A 19572-nucleotide genomic window follows, 5' to 3' on the forward strand; every position below is an offset into this window, starting at 1 on the left:
AGGAAACCTGGCATCATCCCTAAGGTGAAGCATGGTGGTGGCAGCATCAGGCTGTGGGGATGTTTTTCAGAGGCAGGGACTGGGAGACTAATCAGGATTGAGGCAAAGATGAACTGAGCAGAGTACAGAAAGATCCTTGATGAAGACCTTCTCAGGACCTCAGACTGGGGCGAAGGTTCACCTTCAAACAGGACAACAACTCTAAGCACACAGCCAAGGAAATGTAGTAGTGGGTTTGGGACAAGTCTCTGAATGTTCTTGAGTGGACCATCCAGAGCCGGTCAAACATCTCTGGAGAGACCAGAAAATAGCTATGCAGCGATGCTCCCCATCCAACCTAACAGAACTTGAGAGGATCTGCAGAGAATAATGGGTAAATCTTCCCAAATACACGTGTGCCAAGCTTGTAGCAACATACCCAAGAAGGTTTGAGGCTTTAATCGCTGCCAAAGGTTTTTCAACAAAGTACTGAGTAAAGGGTCTGAATACTTATGTAAATGTCACATTTCTAAAAAAGTGTTTTTGCTTTTCATTATTGGGTATTGTGTTAAGATTGATTACTATAATAAGAGGTAAGAGACAGAAACTGGTAAAGGGGAACATCATTTCTAAAGGTTTTCAAATCTTACAACAGCATCCACTCATCTGGGATGGCTTTCCACTATATGTTGGAACATTGCTGTGGGGACTTGCTTCCATTCAGCCAAAAGAGCATTAGTGAGGTCGGGCACTGATCCCAAAGTGCTCTTTGGGTTTGAGGTCAGGGCTCTGTGCAGGCCAGTCAAGTTCTTCCATTGATCTCAACAAACCATTTCTGTATGGACCTTGCTTTGTGCTCTGGGGCATTGTCATAATGAAACAGGAAAAGGCCTTCCCCAAACTGTTGCCACAAAGTTGGAAGCACAGGGTCGTCTAGCAGGTCATTGTGTGCTGAAGTGTTAAGATTTTCCAACACTGGAACGAAGGGGCCTAACATGAACATGAAAAACAGAACCATGAAAAACAGTCCCAGACCAATGTTCCTCCTCCACCAAACTTTATAGTTGGGATTATGCATTGGGGCAGGTAGCCTTTTCCTGGCATCCACCAAACCCAGATTCTTCTGTCAGACTGCCAGATTGCAAACGTGATTCATCACTCCAGAGAACACGTTTCCACTGCTCCAGAGTCCAATGGACGTGAGCTTTACACCACTCCAGCCGATGCTTGGCATTGCGCATGGTGATCTTAGACTTGTGTGCGGCTGCCAGCCAATGGAAACCCATTTCATGAAGCTCCAGATGAACAGTTATTATGCTGATATTGCTTCCAGAGACCGTTTGGAACTCAGTCGTGAGTGTTGCAACCAAGGACAGACTATTTTCTTCTCATAAGAGAACCCTTTGAAGAACATATATTGGTTCAAGGTAGAACCCTTTTGGTACCAGGTAGAATCTGTTTGGGTTCCACCTGGAACCTGCTCCTATGGGGACAGTTGAAGAACCCTTTTGTAAATATTTTTTCTACGAGTGTAAGGGAAAACCAAGTCTGAAATTTAAATTAAAATTAAACAACTTCAGAAGCCATTTTAAACCTCAAATACACTACAAGTTTTACATTTCCTGCTTTGCAAGAAAGTTCTGCAAAAGGGTGATGTCACGCCTTGGTCTTAGTATTTTGTGTTTTCTTTAATTATTTGTTCAGGCTAGGGTGTGACATGGGTTTATTGTATTGTTTTATTGGGGTTTTTGTAGGCATTGGGATTGTGGTTGATTAGGGGTGTGTCTAGTATAGGCTTGGCTGCCTGAGGCGGTTCTCAATCAGAGTCAGGTGATTCTTGTTTTCTCTGATAGGGAACCGTATTTAGGTAGCCTGGGTTTCACTGTGTATTTCGTGGGTGATTGTTCCTGTCTCTGTGTAGTTTCACCAGATAGGCTGTAATTAGGTTTCACGTTCCGTTTGTTGTTTTTGTATTTGTATAGTTATTTCATGTGTCACTTTGTTCATTAAAGTCATGAGTAACCACCACGCTGCATTTCGGTCCGACTCTCTTTCTACAAACGAAGAACGCCTTTACAGAATCACCCACCACACTCGGACCGAGCAGCGTGTTAACAGGCAGCAGCGAAGGGAGGACGTTATGGACAGCAGAGGCTTGGAGTATACGACGTGGGAAGAAATAGACAGGTGGGCGGTCGACCCAGAGAGAGAGCCGGAGCCCGCCTGGGATTCGCTGGAGCAGTGCGAAGAGGGCTATAGGCGAATGGAGTCGAAAAGAAAGACACGGCGGCGCAGAGCGAAACCCGAAAGTCACCCCCAATTATTTATTGGGGGAGGGCTCAGGGAGAGAGTAGCAGAGTCAGGAGTCAGACCTGAGCCTACTCTCCCTGTTAATCGTGAGGAGCAGCGATATAAGGACTTCTGGTCTTGGGAGATGATATTAGACGGAAGAGGACCCTGGGCTCAGCCTGGAGAATATCGCCGTCCCAAGGAAGAACTAGAGGCGGCTAAAGCGGAGAGGCGCTGGTATGAGGAGCCGTACGCGGATGGAAGCCCGAAAAGCAGCCCCCCAAAATTATTGGGGGGGGGCTTAAAGGGAGTATGGCTATGCCAGGTAGGAGACCTGCGCAAACTCCCTGTGCTTACCGGTGGGCTAGAGAGACCGGGCAGACACCGTGTTATGCTATGGAGCGCACGGTGTTTCCAGTGCGGGTGCATAGCCCGGTGCGGTTTATACCAGCCCTTCGTATTGGCCGGGCTAGAGTGGGTATCGAGCCAAGTAAGCTTGGGCAGGCTCGGTGCTCAAGAGCTCCAGTGCGCCTGCACGGTCCGGTCTATCCAGAGCCACCTCCACACACCAGTCCTCCGGTAGCAGCTCCCCGCACCAGGCTTCCTGTGCATGTCCTCGCTCCAGTATCACCAGTGCCAGCACCACGCATCAGGCCTACAGTGCGCCTCGCCTCTCCTGCGCTGTCGGAGTCTCCCGCCTCTCCAGCGCTGTCGGAGCCTTTCTCCTCTCCTGCACTACCGGAGTCTCCTGTCTGTTCAGCGCTATCAGAGCCTTCCTCCTCTACAGCGCTGCCGGAGCCTCCTGCCTGTTCGGAGCAGCCTGTGCTGTCAGTCTGCAAGGAGCTGCCAGTCTGCAAGGAGCTGCTAGTCTGCAAGGAGCTGCCAGTCTGCAAGGTGCTGCCAGCAATCAGAGCTGTCATGGAGCAGTCAGAGCTGTCAGCCTGCATGGAGCAGTCAGAGCTGTCAGTCTGCATGAAGCAGCCAGAGATGTCAGTCTGCATGAAGCAGCCAGAGCTGTCAGTCTGCAAAGAGCTGCCAGTCTGCAAGGAGCTGTCAGTCTGCAAGGAGCTGTCAGTCTGCAGGGAGCTGTCAGCCTGCATGGAGCAGCCAGAGCTGTCAGTCTGCAAGGAGCTGTCAGTCTGCAAGGAGCTGCCAGTCTGCAAGGAGCTGCCAATCTGCAAGGAGCTGCCAGTCTGCATGGAGCAGCCAGAGCTGTCAGTCTGCATAGAGCAGCTAGATCCGCCAGTCAGCCATGATCTTCTAGATCTGCCAGTCAACCAGTCTCTTCCAGATCTGCCAGTCAACCAGAATCTTCCAGATCCGCCAGCCAGCCAGGATCTACCGGAGCCTACTACCTGCCTGAGCTTCATCTCAGTACTGGGCTTCCTCTCAGTACTGGGCTTCCTCTCAGTACTGGGCTTTCTCTCAGTACTGGGCTTTCCCTCAGTCCCAGGCTTTCCCTCAGTCCCGGGCTGCCCCTCAGTCCCGGGCTGCACCTCAGTTCCGGGCTGCCCCTCAGTCCCGAGCTTCCCCTCAGTCCCGAGCTTCCCCTCAGTCCCGAGCTTCCCCTCAGTCCCGAGCTGCCCCTCAGTCCAGAGCTGCCCCTCAGTCCCGAGCTGCCCCTCAGTCCCGAGCTGCCCCTCAGTCCCGAGCTGCCCCTCAGTTCAGTGGGGTTCTGGGTGAGGACTATTAGGCCATGGTCGGCGGCGAGGGTGGATTATCCTAGGAGGAAGGGGAGGAACTATGACATTTATGGAGTGGGGTCCACGTCCCGAGCCGGAACCTCCACCATGGACAGATGCCCACCCGGACCCTCCCTATGGTTTTGAGGTGCGTCCGGGAGTCCGCACCTTAGGGGGGGGTTCTGTCACGCCTTGGTCTTAGTATTTTGTGTTTTCTTTAATTATTTGTTCAGGCCAGGGTGTGACATGGGTTTATTGTATTGTCGTATTGGGGTTTTTGTAGGCATTGGGATTGTGGTTGATTAGGGGTGTGTCTAGTATAGGCTTGGCTGCCTGAGGCAGTTCTCAATCAGAGTCAGGTGATTCTTGTTTTCTCTGATGGGGAACCGTATTTAGGTAGCCTGGGTTTCACTGTGTATTTCGTGGGTGATTGTTCCTGTCTCTGTGTAGTTTCACCAGATAGGCTGTAATTAGGTTTCACGCTCCGTTTGTTGTTTTTGTATTTGTATAGTTATTTCATGTGTCACTTTGTTCATTAAAGTCATGAGTAACCACCACGCTGCATTTCGGTCCGACTCTCTTTCTACAAACGAAGAACGCCGTTACAGGTGATCAAATTTAGAAATTAAATTTTGTTGGGTGACACAGCTGACCACACTAATCTCTTCAATCACATACAGGTACATAAATAATTCCACACACACACCATACACATCAGGATTCATTTGAATTGTAAAACAGACTCAAGATAATGAACACTCTATCCACGATTTATGCATTGTAGAAGATAAGATGATCACAGTTGATTCAATGGATTCCGATAAATGTCATAGTACAGCCATAATCTGTTTACAACCAGAATTTGACCACACCATTGACAGGTCGCCAGTCTACAAATTTGTTCACAAGTGGTTTGGATTACATAACACCTTTTATAACATAAAATGTAGGTAACCACACAACCATGTTTGTGAATGTGCCTTGAGTTCCTTGACTGTGCTAACGTTTGGACAAATGCCTTCCGTTCTTCACAAATTGAACTGTGTCAAAGTTATTTGAACACGTACAGACATTTCCTCAGATCAGTCTATAAAAGGTTCCATGTTCTGTTTATGATGCACATGGCATAATTTAATTTAATACCTTCAGCTCTGTTGGCATTTTCCTGGTGCAGTAGGAGAACACCATACGAATACGCCGGATGTTCTGAAAGTTTTCTCTGATTACCTATGGTAATGACAATCGGTTCAGAAGCATTTCACTATAGTTGTTCTGTCAATTTATATTGAATGCTGTCATGAAATATAATATCTCTGATATCATCAGAAATGATGGCTAGCCACTAAGTGATCACACCTAGTAAGACAAACATGAACACTGTCATGAATAATACAATTGTTAAATAAAGTGGGCCTGGTTGTATGTACTTTAAACCCTCTGTAATGTTTTATTCATCACAATGATGCTAGCTATGTACTGGCATCACGTAGTGAAACATGATTAAATATCCCCCAAAGTCAAGAACAGCTAAATACATGAGAGTTGGTGTAAAACTCTAGCCCTCTCAGCATGGTGAACACCAAAGAGGGAGCCATGCTGAACCCTTTTAAAAGCTGTAATCTTATGACACTTAACTGGAAAATATCGCTAGTATTGCATCTATTACCATGATTATACTTCCTGTTATCATGGAAGTGAAGAAAAATGTTCATGCTTTAAATTCAAAAGCATTTCACAGGATTATACAGAACATAATAATATATATTTTAAGAAGACATGATTGACCTACTATTGACTTATCATTGTGTTGTGAGAACAAAGATGTGTGTGGTTATTGTGAATTCACAGAGAGAATAATTTCAGGTCCAGGAATAGGACTACACGTTTAGGATTATATAGGATATATCAACGCAGCGATGGGAGACCAATATGAGTGGTGTAAATTGAAATAAACAAATGACCTCTCAGTTGATAGGACCAGCTGATAGCTTTCATGGCTGATATCAGATTATAAATCCTTCATTAGAAAGTACAAAACCTGTCAATATTCCATTATCAGCCTTTTTTCCTGAAACCCCAAAATGAGGAGCAGATGAAACAGCTCAATGTTTAATAAAATGTGCTTAAACTTCTTAATTGATATGTCGACGATGAGCGTGATGAGCAAGGGTGAGGATTCATGTTAGCAAGATAACATCCTTTCCTGTAGTTCCTGATTTATTTAATACAAAGATATTAATCTGTAACCAAATAAAGTCTACTAGAAACATATATTTTCTTAGGCTTAACTCTTGCCAATAAATTGAACACATGATTAAGTCTTGCCAGTGTGTAAAAAGAAGGCATAAAAAGCAAGTTGTAACGACTCGATGCATTAGGTGAAATCAGTGCTAGCTTAGCATAGGTATTTACAATATTGTAAAATAAATAGGCTCAAGCAGGAGGCTAACAATAAATATTGACTGACATCTCACCATCGTCACAACCAGTATTATGAGTTTGCTTCAGTACCTTTTTTCCCCAAAAAGTTTATAACAACTATATTACATCTTCCCTAGCTGATGTTATTGTTTTGGCCCCTTGAATGGTGTAAGCATCTTTGAAGTATTGATGCATTAAATACAGCAGTTGTTAAATGGCTATGTGGTGATATTAAAATTGTTGTGGGGTTCGCCAATGATTGTTTTTTGTTAATTGTACGTGTCAGAGCGGACCCTGTATAGGTACACTGCTTGACCAAAAGTATGTGGACACCTGCTCATCGAACATCTCGTTCCAAAGGTCATGGGCATTAATATGGAGTTGCTCTTCATTGCTAATACAACAGCCGCCACTCTTCTGGGAAGGCTTTTCACTAGATGTTGGAACATTGCTGTGGGGACTTGCTTCCATTCAGCCACAAGAGCGTTAGTGAGGTCGAGCAATGATGTTGGGCGATTAGGCCTGGCTTGCAGTCAGTTTTCCAATTCATCCCAAAGGTGTTCTTTGGGTTTGAGGTCAGGGCTCTGTGCAGGCCAGTCAAGTTCTTCCACACCTATCTCGACAAACCATTTCTGTATGGACCTTGCTTTGTGCACTGAGAAATTGTCATAATGAAACAGGAAAAGGCCTTCACCAAACTGTTGCCACAAAGTTGGAAGCACACAATTGTCTAGAATGTCATTGTAGCTTTTGTAGCGTTAAGATTTTCCTTCACTGGAACTAAGGGGCCTAGAATGAACCATGGAAATCGATCCCAGTGTCTCTGTTTTAGTTTGGTCAGGGTGTGAGTTGTATTCTATGTTTTGTAGTCTAGGTTTTGTTTTCTGTGTGTTTGGCCTGGTATGGTTCCCAATCAGAGGCAGCTGGCAATTGTTGTCTCTGATTGAGAAACATACTTAGGGAGCCTGTTCCCATCTGTGTTTGTGGGTAGTTGTTTTCTGTGTCTTCACCTTACAGAACTGTTTCGTTTCATTTACTCTCGCTCTTTGTTGGTTTTGGTTATTGCAGTGTTCAGTTTATTGATTAAAATGAACATGGACACTTACCACGCTGCGTTTTGATCTGATCCTTCCTATTCTTCATCCGAGAACGACAACGATCGTTACACCCAGACCAATATTCCTCCTCCACCAAACTTTATAGTTGGCACTATGATTTGGGACTGGTAGCATACACCTGGCGACGGCGACGCCAAACCCAGATTCTTCTGTTAGACTGCCAGACTATGAAACGTGATTCATCACTCCAGAGAACACGTTTCCACTGCTTCAGAGTCCAATGGCGGTGAGCATTACACTACTTCTGCCGATGCTTGGCATTGCGCATGGTGATCTTAGGCTTGTGTGCGGCTGCTCGACCATGGAAATCCATTTCATGAAGCTCCGAGTAAACAGTTATTGTGCTGACCTTGCTTCCAGAGACAGATTGGAACTCGGTAGTGAGTGTTGCAACCGAGGACAGACAATTCTTTTTACAGGAAAGACAAAAAAATGTAACACCCTACGTGCTTCATCACACGGCGGTCCCGTTCTGTGAGCTTGTGTGTCTTACCACTTCGTGGCTGAGCCGTTGTTGCTCCTAGATGTCTCCTCTTCACATTAACAGCATTTACAGTTGATCGGAGTAGCTTCAGCTAGGCAGTAATTTGACGAACTGAGTTGTTGGAAAGGTGGCATTATATGACGGTGCCACGTTGAAATTCACTGAGCTCTTCAGTGAGGCCATTCTACTGCCAATGTTTGTCTATGGAGATTTTATGACTGTTCAATTTTATATACCTGTCAGTAACAGGTGTGGCTGAAATGGACAAATCCACTAATTTGAGGGGTTGTCCACATACTTTTGTATATATAAGGCATCTAGACTGTGGGTTGGGGTAGAAGCTGTCGATTCACTCAGCCTCCTTGTAGTCTACAATTACAAGTGATGCGTGTGCCACTGAGAAGTGAGAATGTAACGCCACCTCAATGTTTAACGAGCAATTATCTCACCTAAATCCTACATTGGGTCTCAGGTGTCAACAATTTCTCAGACTTTAAATGTGAGTCTGGTGTAAACTTCGTCAGTGCCGTCAATAGGGAGCCATGAATAATTGTATCTACAGTTCAGGTCGGAAGTTTACATAAACCTTAGCCAAATACATTTAAACTCAGTTTTCACAATTCCTGACATGTAATCCTAGTAAAAATGCCCTGTCTTAGGTCAGTTAGGATCACCACTTCATTTTAAGAATGTGAAATGTCAGAATAACAGTCAAATCAAATCAAATCAAATATTTATATAGCCCTTCTTACATCAGCTGATATATCGAAGTGTTGTACAGAAACCCAGCCTAAAACCCCAAAAAGCAAGCAATGCAGGTGTAGAAGCATTTATTTCAGTTTTTATTTCTTTCATCACATTCCCAGTGGGTCAGAAGTTTAAATGCACTCAATTAGTATTTGGTAGCATTGGCTTTAAATTGTTTCATTTGGGTCAAACTTTTCAGGTAGCCTTCCACAAGCTTCCCAGAATAAGTTGGGTGAATTGTGGCCCATTCCTCCTGACAGAGCTGGTGTAACTGAGTCAGGTATGTAGGCCTCCTTGCTCGCACATGCTTTTCAGTTCTGCCCACAAACTTTCTATAGGATTGAGGTCAGGGCTTTACGAGGGCCACTCCAATACCTTGACTTTGTTATCCTTAAGCCATTTTGCCAGACCTTTGAAAGTATGCTTGTGGTCATTGTCCATTTGGAAGACCCATTTGCGACCAAGCTTTAACTTGCTGACTGATGTCTTGAGATGTTGCTTCAATATATCCAAATAATATTCCTGCCTCATGATGCCATCTATTTTGTGTACTGCACCAGCCCCTCATGCAAAAATGTACCCCAACAACATGATGCTGCCACCCCCGTGCTTCATGGTTGGGATGGTGTTCTTCGGCTTGCAAGTCTCCCCCTTTTTCCTCCAAACATAACACTGGTCATTATGGCCAAACAGTTCTATTTTTGTTTCATCAGACCAGAGGGCATTTCTCCAAAAAGTGTGATCTTTATACCCATGTGCAGTTGCAAACAGTAGTCTGGCTTTTTTATGGCGGTTTTGGAGCCGTGGCTTCTTCCTTGCTGAGCGGCCTTTCAGGTTATGTTGATATAGGACTAGTTTTACTGTGGATATAGATTCTTTTGTACCTGTTTCCTCCAGCAACTTCACAAGGTCCTTTGCTATTGTTCTGGGATTGATTTGCACTTTTCGCACCAAAGTACGTTCATCTCTAGGAGACAGAACGCGTCTCCTTTCTGAGAGGTATCACGGCTGCGTGGTCCCATGGTGTTTATACTTGCGTACTGTTGTTTGTACAGTTGAACGTGGTACCTTCAGGCGTTTGGAAATTGCTTCCAGGGATGAACCAGACTTGTGGAGGTCTACAATTTTTTTAATGAGGTCTTAGCTGATTTCTTTTGATTTTTGCATAATGTCACGCAAAGAGGCACTGAGTTTGAAGGTAAGCCCTGAAATACATCCACAGGTACACCTCCAATTTATTCAAATTATGTCAATTAGCCTATCAGAAGCTTCTAAACCATGACATCATTTTCCAGAATTTTCCAAGCTGTTTAAAGGCACAGTCAACTTTGTGTATGTAAACTTCTGACCCACTGGAATTGTGATACAGTGAGTTATAAGTGACATTTTCTTTCTGTAAACAATTGTTGGAAAAATTAATTGTGTTGTGCACAATGTAGATGCCAAAACTATAATTTGTTAAATCTGTGGAGTGGTTGAAAAACAAGTTTTAACGACTCCAACCCAAGTATATGTACACTTCCAACTTCAACTGTATCTGTTCATGCACCTTTCGTAAACAAGAGTAAGCAATATCATATGATGTACTTGTTTAACTTCTTTGGGGTAGGGGGCAGTATTGGGTAGCTTGGATGAAAAACGTGCCCAAATTAAGCTGCCTGCTCCTCAGCTGTAAAAGCTAGAATATGCATATAATTTGTCAATTTGGATAGAAAACACTCTGAAGTTTCTAAAACTGTTTGAATTATGTCTGTGAGTATAACAGAACTCATATGGTGGACAAAAACCTGAGATAAATCCAACCAGGAAGTGGGAAATCTGAGGTTTGTAGTTTTTCATCTCAGCCCCCATTGAAGATACAGGGTGATATTAGTTATGTTTTACTTCCCAAGGCTTCCACTAGATGTCAACAGTATTTAGAACCTGTCTTGAGGATTCTACTCTAAAGAAGGGGCTCATAAGGGCTCTTTGAGTGAGTGTTCTGGCACAGTGCCACAGCCTTGGTCTGGCGAGCTTACGTGAAAGGTAGCTACGTTCCACTTCATTTGTACAGGCAAAGGTATTGTCCAGTTGGAACATTAATGACGTTTTATGTTAAAAACATCCTAAAGATTGATTCCATACTTAGTTTGGCATGTTTCTACGGGCTGTAACGGAACTTTTTGAACTTTTCGTCCGACGTTCAGCGCGACCTGAACGCGATTTTGGATTGGTTACCAAACGCCCTAACAAAAGAAGATATTTAGACATAACTGATGGACATTATCGAACAAAGTGCATTCTGAAGAAGATCATCAAAGGTAAGTGAATATTTAAAATGCTATTTCTGAGTAATATTGACTACCCAATATGGTATCTTTTTGGCTGCTTTGTTGTCTAAAGGCTGTACTCAGATTATTGCATGGTTTGCTTTCGCCGTAAAGTTTTTTTGCAATCTGACACAGCGGTTGCATTAAGAGAAGTTTATCTAAAGTTCCATGTATAATAGTCGTATCTTTATCAATGTTTATTATGAGTATTTCTGTAAATTGATGTGGCTCTCTGCAATATCACCGCATGTTTTAGAACTACTAACTCGTCAATGTAAACTCAGATTTTTTAAATATAAATATGAACATTATCAAACAAAACATATATGTATTGTGTAACATGAAGTCCTATGAGTGTCATCTGATGAAGATCATCAAAGGTTAGTGATTAATTTTATCTCTATTTCTGCTTTTTGTGACTCCTCTCTTTGGCTGGAAAAAATGGCTGTATTTTTCTGTGGCTTGGTTGTGACCTAACATAATCGTTTGTGGTGCTTTCGCTGTAAATCCTTTTTGAAATCAGACACTGTGGCTTTAAAATGGTGTAAAATACTTGTATGTTTGAGGAATTTTAATTATGAGATTTTTGTTGTTTTGAATTTGGCACCCTGCACTTTCACTGGCTGTTCCGCTAGCCGAACCTCAGTCCTAGACAGGTTAACAACAATTTTTGCATTTTTGTCGTTCATAGTGAAGTGGGCTAAATCAGGGTCACAAAAAGTGATTAATCTTAAACAATCTATACCTCACACATATGGTTATGGGCTTAAAAAAAAGAAGACACCCGTACCATGTCTGATATAGAGTTTATTACAACTTCCCTGCCGGTGACTGTTATTAGTACCTCATAACACTGAGCTGCACACTCCACTCCCAACCATAGACTGAGACCCTAGGGGGTACCATAAACCTGCCTCTCAAACTCTCTCTGACCTGTGCCCTGATAGGTTGCTAGGGATGTTACCAATTATATCTAACTCTCTTTCTATCTCTCTTTCTCTCTTCTCTCTTTATCTTACTCTCTTTCTCTCTTTTTCTCTCTCTCTCTTTCTTTCTCTCTCTCGGAGGACCTGAGCCCTAGAACCATGCCTCAGGACTACCTGGCCTGATGACTCCTTGCTGTCCCCAGTCCACCCGGTTGTGCTTCTGCTCCAGTTTCAACTGTTCTGCCTGCGGCTATGGAACCCTGACCTGTTCACCGGATGTGCTACCTTGTTCCGGACCTGCTGTTTTCGAATCTCTCTCTACCGCACCTGCTGTCTCCAACTCTGAATGATCAACTATGAAAAGCCAACTGACATTTTCTCCTGAGGTACTGACTTGTTGCACCCTCTACAACCACTGTGATTATTATTATTTGACCCTGCTGGTCATCTATAAACGTTTTAACATCTTGGCCATGTACTGTTATAATCTCCACCCAGCACAGCCAGAAGACGACTGGCCACCCCTCAGAGCATGGTTCCTCCTTAGGTTTCTACCTAGGTTCCTGCCTCTCTAGAGAGTTTTTTCTAGCCACAGTGCTTCTACAACTGCATTTCATGCTGTTTGGTGTTTTAGGCTGGGTTTCTGTATTGCACTTTGTGAATCGGCTGATGTAAGAAGGGCTTTATAAATACGATTGATTGATTGATTGATTGATTGATTGATTGATTGATTGATTGATTGATAGGGGCTGGACATTTGCCCGTCCTTTGACTCTGCAGGTCACACAATATTTGCAGTCTCCGTTAAGCAGTGGCAGAGTGCAAAGTCTCTGTCTTTACCCATCAACAACTGGACTCACTCATATCTCTTGACTTATTGTAGGGTGTGCATGTCCAAAGTGAGCTGCGTAACATGTACTGCATGTAGTGTTCTTAATAGTTAGTTGTTACTAAACTCAGCTAAAAATGAAACGTCCCTTTTTCAGGACCCTGTCTTTCAAAGATAATTCGTAAAAATCCCAAAAAGTTCACAGATCTTCATTGTAAAGGGTTTCAACACTGTTTCCCATGCTTGTTCGATGAACCATAAACAATTAATGAACATGCACCTGTGGAACAGTCATTAAAACACTAACAGCTTACAGACGGTAGGCAATTAAAGTCACAGTTATGAAAACTTAGGACACTAAAGAGACCTTTCTACTGACTCTGAAAAACACCAAAAGAAAGATGCCCAGGTTCCCTGCTCATCTGCGTGAACGTGCCTTAGGCATGCTACAAGGAGGCATGAGGACTGCAAATGTGGCCAGGGCAATAAATTGAATGTAGTACTGTGTGATGCCTAAGACAGCGCTACAGGGAGACAGGATGGACAGCTGATCGTCCTCGCAGTGGCAGACTACGCGTAACAACACCTGCACAGGTTTGGTACAGCCGAACATCACACCTGCTGGACAGGTACAGGATGGCAACGGCAACTGCCCGAGTTACTCCAGGAACACACAATCCCTCCATCAGTGCTCAGACTGTCCACAATAGGCTGAAAGAGGCTGGACTGATGGTTTGAAGGCCTGTTGTAAGGCAGGTCCTCACCAGACATCACCGGCAACAACATCGCCTATGGGCACAAACCCACCGACGCTGGACCAGACAGGACTGGCAAAAAGTGTTCTTCACTGACGAGTCACGGTTTTGTCTCACCAGCGGTGATGGTCAGATTCATCATCGAAGGAATGAGTGTTACACCGAGGCCTGTACTCTGGAGCGAGGTCGATTTGGAGGTGGAGGGTCCATCATGGTCTGGGGTGGTGTGTCATAGCATCATCGGCCTGAGCTTGTTGTCATTGCAGGCAATCTCAACACTGTGCGTTAAAGTGAAGACATCCTCCTCCCTCATGTGGTACCCTTCCTGCAGGCTCATCCTGACATGACCCTCCAACATGGCAATACCACCAGCCATAGTGCTCATTCTGTGCGTGATTACAAATGTGTCTATATCCACAGTAAAATGCGTCCTATGTCAACATAACCTGAAAGGCCGCTCAGCAAGGAAAAAGCCACTGCTCCAAAATTGCCATAAAAAAGACAGACTACGGTTTGCAACTGCACATGGGGACAAAGATCGTACTTTTTGGAGAAGTGTCATTCGGCCTGATGAAACAAAAATATAACTGTTTGGCCATAATGACCATCGTTATGTTTGGAGGAAAAAGGGGGATGCTTGCAAGCCGAAGAACACCATCTCAACCGTGAAGCACTGGAGGTGGCAGCATCATGTTGTCAGGGTGCTTTGCTGCAGTGGGGACTGGTGCACTTCACAAAATAGATGGCATCATGAGGGTGAAAATTATTTGGATATATTGAAGCAACATCTCAAGACATCAGTCAGGAAGATAAAGATTGGTCACAAATGGGTCTTCCAAATGGACAATGACCCAAGCATACTTCCAAAGTTGTGGCAAAATTGCTTAAGGACAACAAAGTCAAGCTATTGGATGGCCATCACAAAGCCCTGACCTCAATCCTATGGAAATGTGTGGGCAGAACTGAAAAAAGCTGAAATTAATCATTCACTCTACTATTATTCTGACATTTCACATTCTTAAAATAAAGTGGGGATCCTAACTGACCTAAAACAGGGAATTTTTTACTAGGATTAAATGTCAGGAATTTTGAAAAACAGAGTTTAAATGTATTTGGCTATGGTTATTTGTAAACTTCTGACTTCAACTGTACATTCCCATGTTCACGTTCCTCAGTGTGTTTAAATAAAGTTCCTGTGTGTCAACTCTTGGGCTTCTTTATTCCCCTCTAACTGGGTGCGGAGTCAAAAACCAGTAAAATACGTAGAGCTGGGTCGATTTGATATTTGCATCCCAGTATTGCACTTTATATACATCAAAAAACTGTTTGACACAGTAACTCCAGATTTTGGTCAGCTTTTAAATCATCTTTATTAATTATTTGATTTTGAAAAATATTAATATTATTCCAACAATGAGGCCAATGAGGGAGCTTTTTGTAATTAACTGAAGGAAAGGGATACTAGTCAGTTGAGAACAAATACATAACATCCCTGTATTTATAATCATCATGCTATTCCAGTCTTCATCATGATAATGATTGTCAACCCTTAGTTGCACATGGAACTCACTACATAATTATTGAAGAAATAGTCATTAGAAGATGTTGTACTGGGGTCATCTGCTACTAGTGTGTTTAGAGTATGATGGCTCAGAGGGACTTTGAACGGGAAAAGTCCATATGAATCGAGATAAAAATCGAAAGATGTGTCTGTTTTATAGCATGAAATGATAACTTGGACTGTGTGCCAGCTCTTAGGCTGAGCAAAAAGTTTAAACCTCTTCGTCCATGAGGAAAATGTTCTCCCCATAAATGTATTTATACTGGCTTTTATGCCATTTTCAAGAGTCCCACCCCCCCCTCCACTTCCACCCCCTGTCCCCTGGAGGGAGCTGCCTGGACTGGTGAGCATGTAGCGCTGGTCTCAGAGCACTCTGCCATCCGCCTGGGGAGGGACACCCTCAGAAAAACACCTACATGGAAATGCAATTAAAATGGTCTTTCTCTGAATAAAGAAAGACCGGGACGTTTTTGGGACAGTGGTGGGAAATGGAGTGTGAGAGTGAGACTGAGAGACACATGCTGCTTGATGGCCTGGGGAACGGAACCTAAGAGAGACAGAAAGCGGAGAGTGGTGGACCTCTCAACCCTTAACTCAACACTTAACAAATCAACACACACTTGTCTCCACCTAACCACATTCAACTCACACGTAGCATTCATACCACATCTGCAGTACATTAAATGCATTTTCTCTTAACCCTTGTGTGGTGTTCGGGTCTATGGGACCCATTTGCAATGTTTACTAAAAGAAAAATGACACAATTATTTATTTTTTAAACCTGAGACTCATTGGCCTTGGCTCATTTTCTGTGAAGAACATGTCAAATAACACATTTTTATTGAATGCACACTGTGCACTGCCCTACACATTTATATTACATATGTGGTGTTCAGGTCCACTGGAAAAGTGTGTGTGTAGGTGAAAAAAGTTGAAATGAAACAAAACGGTTTGCTGTGTGCCTTCACTCTGTCTTCGTCCTCCATGGGCCTGCTGTTTCAACATAGCACCAATCATCTCTCTGTCTCGATGACTGTCTGTCTGTCTCCCACTTTTCTCCCACTCTTTACCCTTTGTAGTGTGTGAAACTACACAATGTCTTGCGGGAACCTACACAATGTTAATACAAAACATTATTTTGATACATTGTAAAAATATCAGTATTTTCCCACACTCTACCCCGGCCAGCTGTAAATTGGGGGAGGGACACAACAAACATATAGCTTTGCATGTGTGGCTCCTTACCACAATCAATCAGTATGGCAAAAAGAATCTCTGCTCAGAGGCCCTTAGAAATAATTTTTTGTAGAGAGTCTTCCACTTTGGAAGATGAAGAATTTTACGAATATGAGGATCAGGTCTCTATCAATTTAGAGTCTGACAGTGAGTTGGTAGAAGAGGATGAGATTGACTCTCAGCCAGCCCCTGGACCAGCCCGTCAGCAACCAGCACATCAGCAGCCTGCAGGAGGAGAAATATGGATGTCAAAAAATTGTGAAATTGAATGGTCTACTTGCCCGAGGAATGAGCCAACCCGCATGGTTGCCAATGTGAAAAGGATGCAACCAGGGCTGACATGGATGGCGGTTACTCATGTGCAGGACATAAATTCTTCTTTTGAACTGTACATCCCAGACACCACCCAGAAAATTATTTTGGACTGCACTATGGAAGGTGTGTTTTTGGAGAGAGATGCATACTTTGGGGTTCTTATCCTTGCTGGTGTTTTCAGATTCAATGGGGAATCCACAGAATCCCCGTGGGATGCAGAAACTGACACAGACTTTTCCGTGCAACAATGTCTCTGGAAAACTCCACATTATTTCTAGGATCTTCCCCTTCGATAACCAGGACACCAGACCAACACGGCGGTAGAGAGACAAGCTAACTGCAATCAGGTCAGTGTGGGACAAGTGGGTGGGCCAACTTCCCCTGTTTTACAACGCTGGGCCCAACATTACTGTTGATGAGCAGCTCATGCCATTTAGGGGCCGCTGCCCCTTCAGGCAGTAAACCCGGAAAATATGTCGTCAAGATCTGTGCTGCCTGTGATGTTGCTTCATCATATGGAATTTAAAAAAAATATATATATTTTTTATTGAACCTTTATTTTATTTATCCGGCAAAATTGCAGAGCGCTAAAATTCTAAATACACCATTCGTAATAATAAACATTCTTGTAAATACATGTATCTTACGTCATTTAAAAGCTTAACGTCTTGTTATTCCAGCCGCTGTGTCAGATTTCAAAAAGGATTTACGGCGAAAGCATACCATGCGATTATCTGAGGACAGTGCCCAGCACACAAGTATTACTAGCATTTTCCAATCAAACATTAGCGTCACGAAAGTCAGAAATACCAATAAAATAATCAATTACCTTTGAAGATCTTCTTCTTTTGGCAATAGAAAAGGTCCAATCTACACAAATTGTTGTTTTGTTCAATAAAATCCATTTTTATAGCCTAACACGAAACATTTTGTAAAAGGCTTGTGTCATGAATTCCGTCTCCTTCAACTTTCGACGAAACATTCAATGTAATTACTCACACTAAACTTACGTTTATCTAGTCATGGTTCGTTTCATTGCAATCCTCTGTTTGTTAGTAACACATCCAGACTTCATGGTTCTTTTCGCGGGACGTATTGACCGAAAGGAACTGATTTGAACACACCAAACAATGACATCATTGCGCATCAATGATATGACCAGTGCTTCGTTGATTGACTGTATTTCGGCCCAATGACCACTGATCGTCTTGAAATCTAGCTTGGTAGATAGCCAATGAGCTGAGGTAAACGGCAATGTGTAATGGTTATATCCGGGAAGACTAGCCCTTGCTTGAAACTCGAGAGTAAAGACACTCATTCGCCATTGAAAATTTGACCTGAAGCAGCCACGCTGGTTACGCATAGCAGTATTGTTTCGAGAGCATTTTCCACAGTTTTATCTGAAGAATTATGGCGACTAAATCTGGGAAATCAAAGACAAAGTCTAGGTATACAGATCTACACGATATTATCTACGAAATTGATAGAGAAAGTGAGACAGAATTACTACAAGATTAGTCAGATAGTGACAATAGTTTTGACTCGCAAACCGAGGAAATGTTTCTGTATGGAGAAGATGCAGTGTTGGATTGGTAAGTACTTCTCATGCCGTTGTTTGAAATTAATAATATCAAATATTATTCATTTGAGTTGTTTTGGAGATATTTTTATTTTATTTGCCATATTTATAAAATATAATCAGTAATGAAATGTGTAAAGTACACATGGCTCTACATTGTGGTTGTATGTGTGTATGTGTATGTCTGTGTCTGTGTGTCTGTATGTGTTAGATATTTTTAACATTTGTTTTATCTTAACATGGAATGGGGTAGAATGGAACAACACCTCGCTATAGTGATTTGAGTCCCAAGGTGCCCATCCCCCACAGAAGCTGGTTCATCCAGCCGGACCCCAGCCGGACCCCTGCTCCACACCTACCCCCGCCCGGCCAGGTGTGAAGTCAGTGACAAAGAAGTGGAGGTGGGGAAGAGATAAACCTGCAAACAGAGATGAAGTGGGTTGTTGGCACTCTATGCTGGAGGAGAATGTCGAGCCACTTCCTCAAACATTCAGACTGAAAAGACCACCAGGACATGACCTCAAAGTACAGCCCCATTCAACTTTTTCAGCTGTTTTTCACCTCGGCAGTTGTTGATTCCCTGGTGTTGAACACTAATAAGTATGGTTCTTAGAAGCAGGCAGACAAGAAAGAGGGATGGAAGCCCATTTCCATGTCAGATCTTTTTTGTTACCTGTCAATGTTAATATACATGGGTCTTGTGAAGCTGAAAACCCTGAAAGACTACTGGAAAACTGCTCCCCTCTATCAACTGCCTTTTCCCTCCACTGTCATGTCATGCAAAAGGATTCTGACAATCTCACGGGTGCTTCATATTAGTGACCCAGAAGTTGATGAGGACAACGAGAAGAAGCTAGGCACAGCAAGGTTTGAAAATAAAACCTCTCTAGCACAGTATGGTTGAGGCCTGCAATACCTATTTTCAGCCCGCCCAGAACCTTTCCATCGATGAGAGGATGGTAGCCTCAAAGACAAGAATTTGCCTAAAACAATACATGCGTAACAAACCAACTAAATGGGGTTACAAACTGTTTGTTTTGGCTGATTCTGCGTGTGCATACACAAGCAATTTTTTTGTTTAAGAGGGGAAGAGCAGTTTTGCGACCGGTAAGGGACTCAGTTATGATTCCGTTATGGAGTTATTAGATTTTTAACTGCTGGGGAAGGGCTACAAACTTTTTGTGGACAACTTCTACACAAGCCCTACCCTGTTCGCAGACCTGAGGAAGCTGGATGTGTGGGCTTGTGGCACGATTTGGACCAACAGAGAGGGCTTTCCGAAAACCAAGGTGAATGACATGCCTAAGCGGGCTGAGCAGTGTACCATGAGATGGATTCGCCA

Source organism: Oncorhynchus nerka, linkage group LG10 (genome assembly GCF_034236695.1).
Source record: "Oncorhynchus nerka isolate Pitt River linkage group LG10, Oner_Uvic_2.0, whole genome shotgun sequence".
Lineage (NCBI taxonomy): Eukaryota > Metazoa > Chordata > Actinopteri > Salmoniformes > Salmonidae > Oncorhynchus > Oncorhynchus nerka.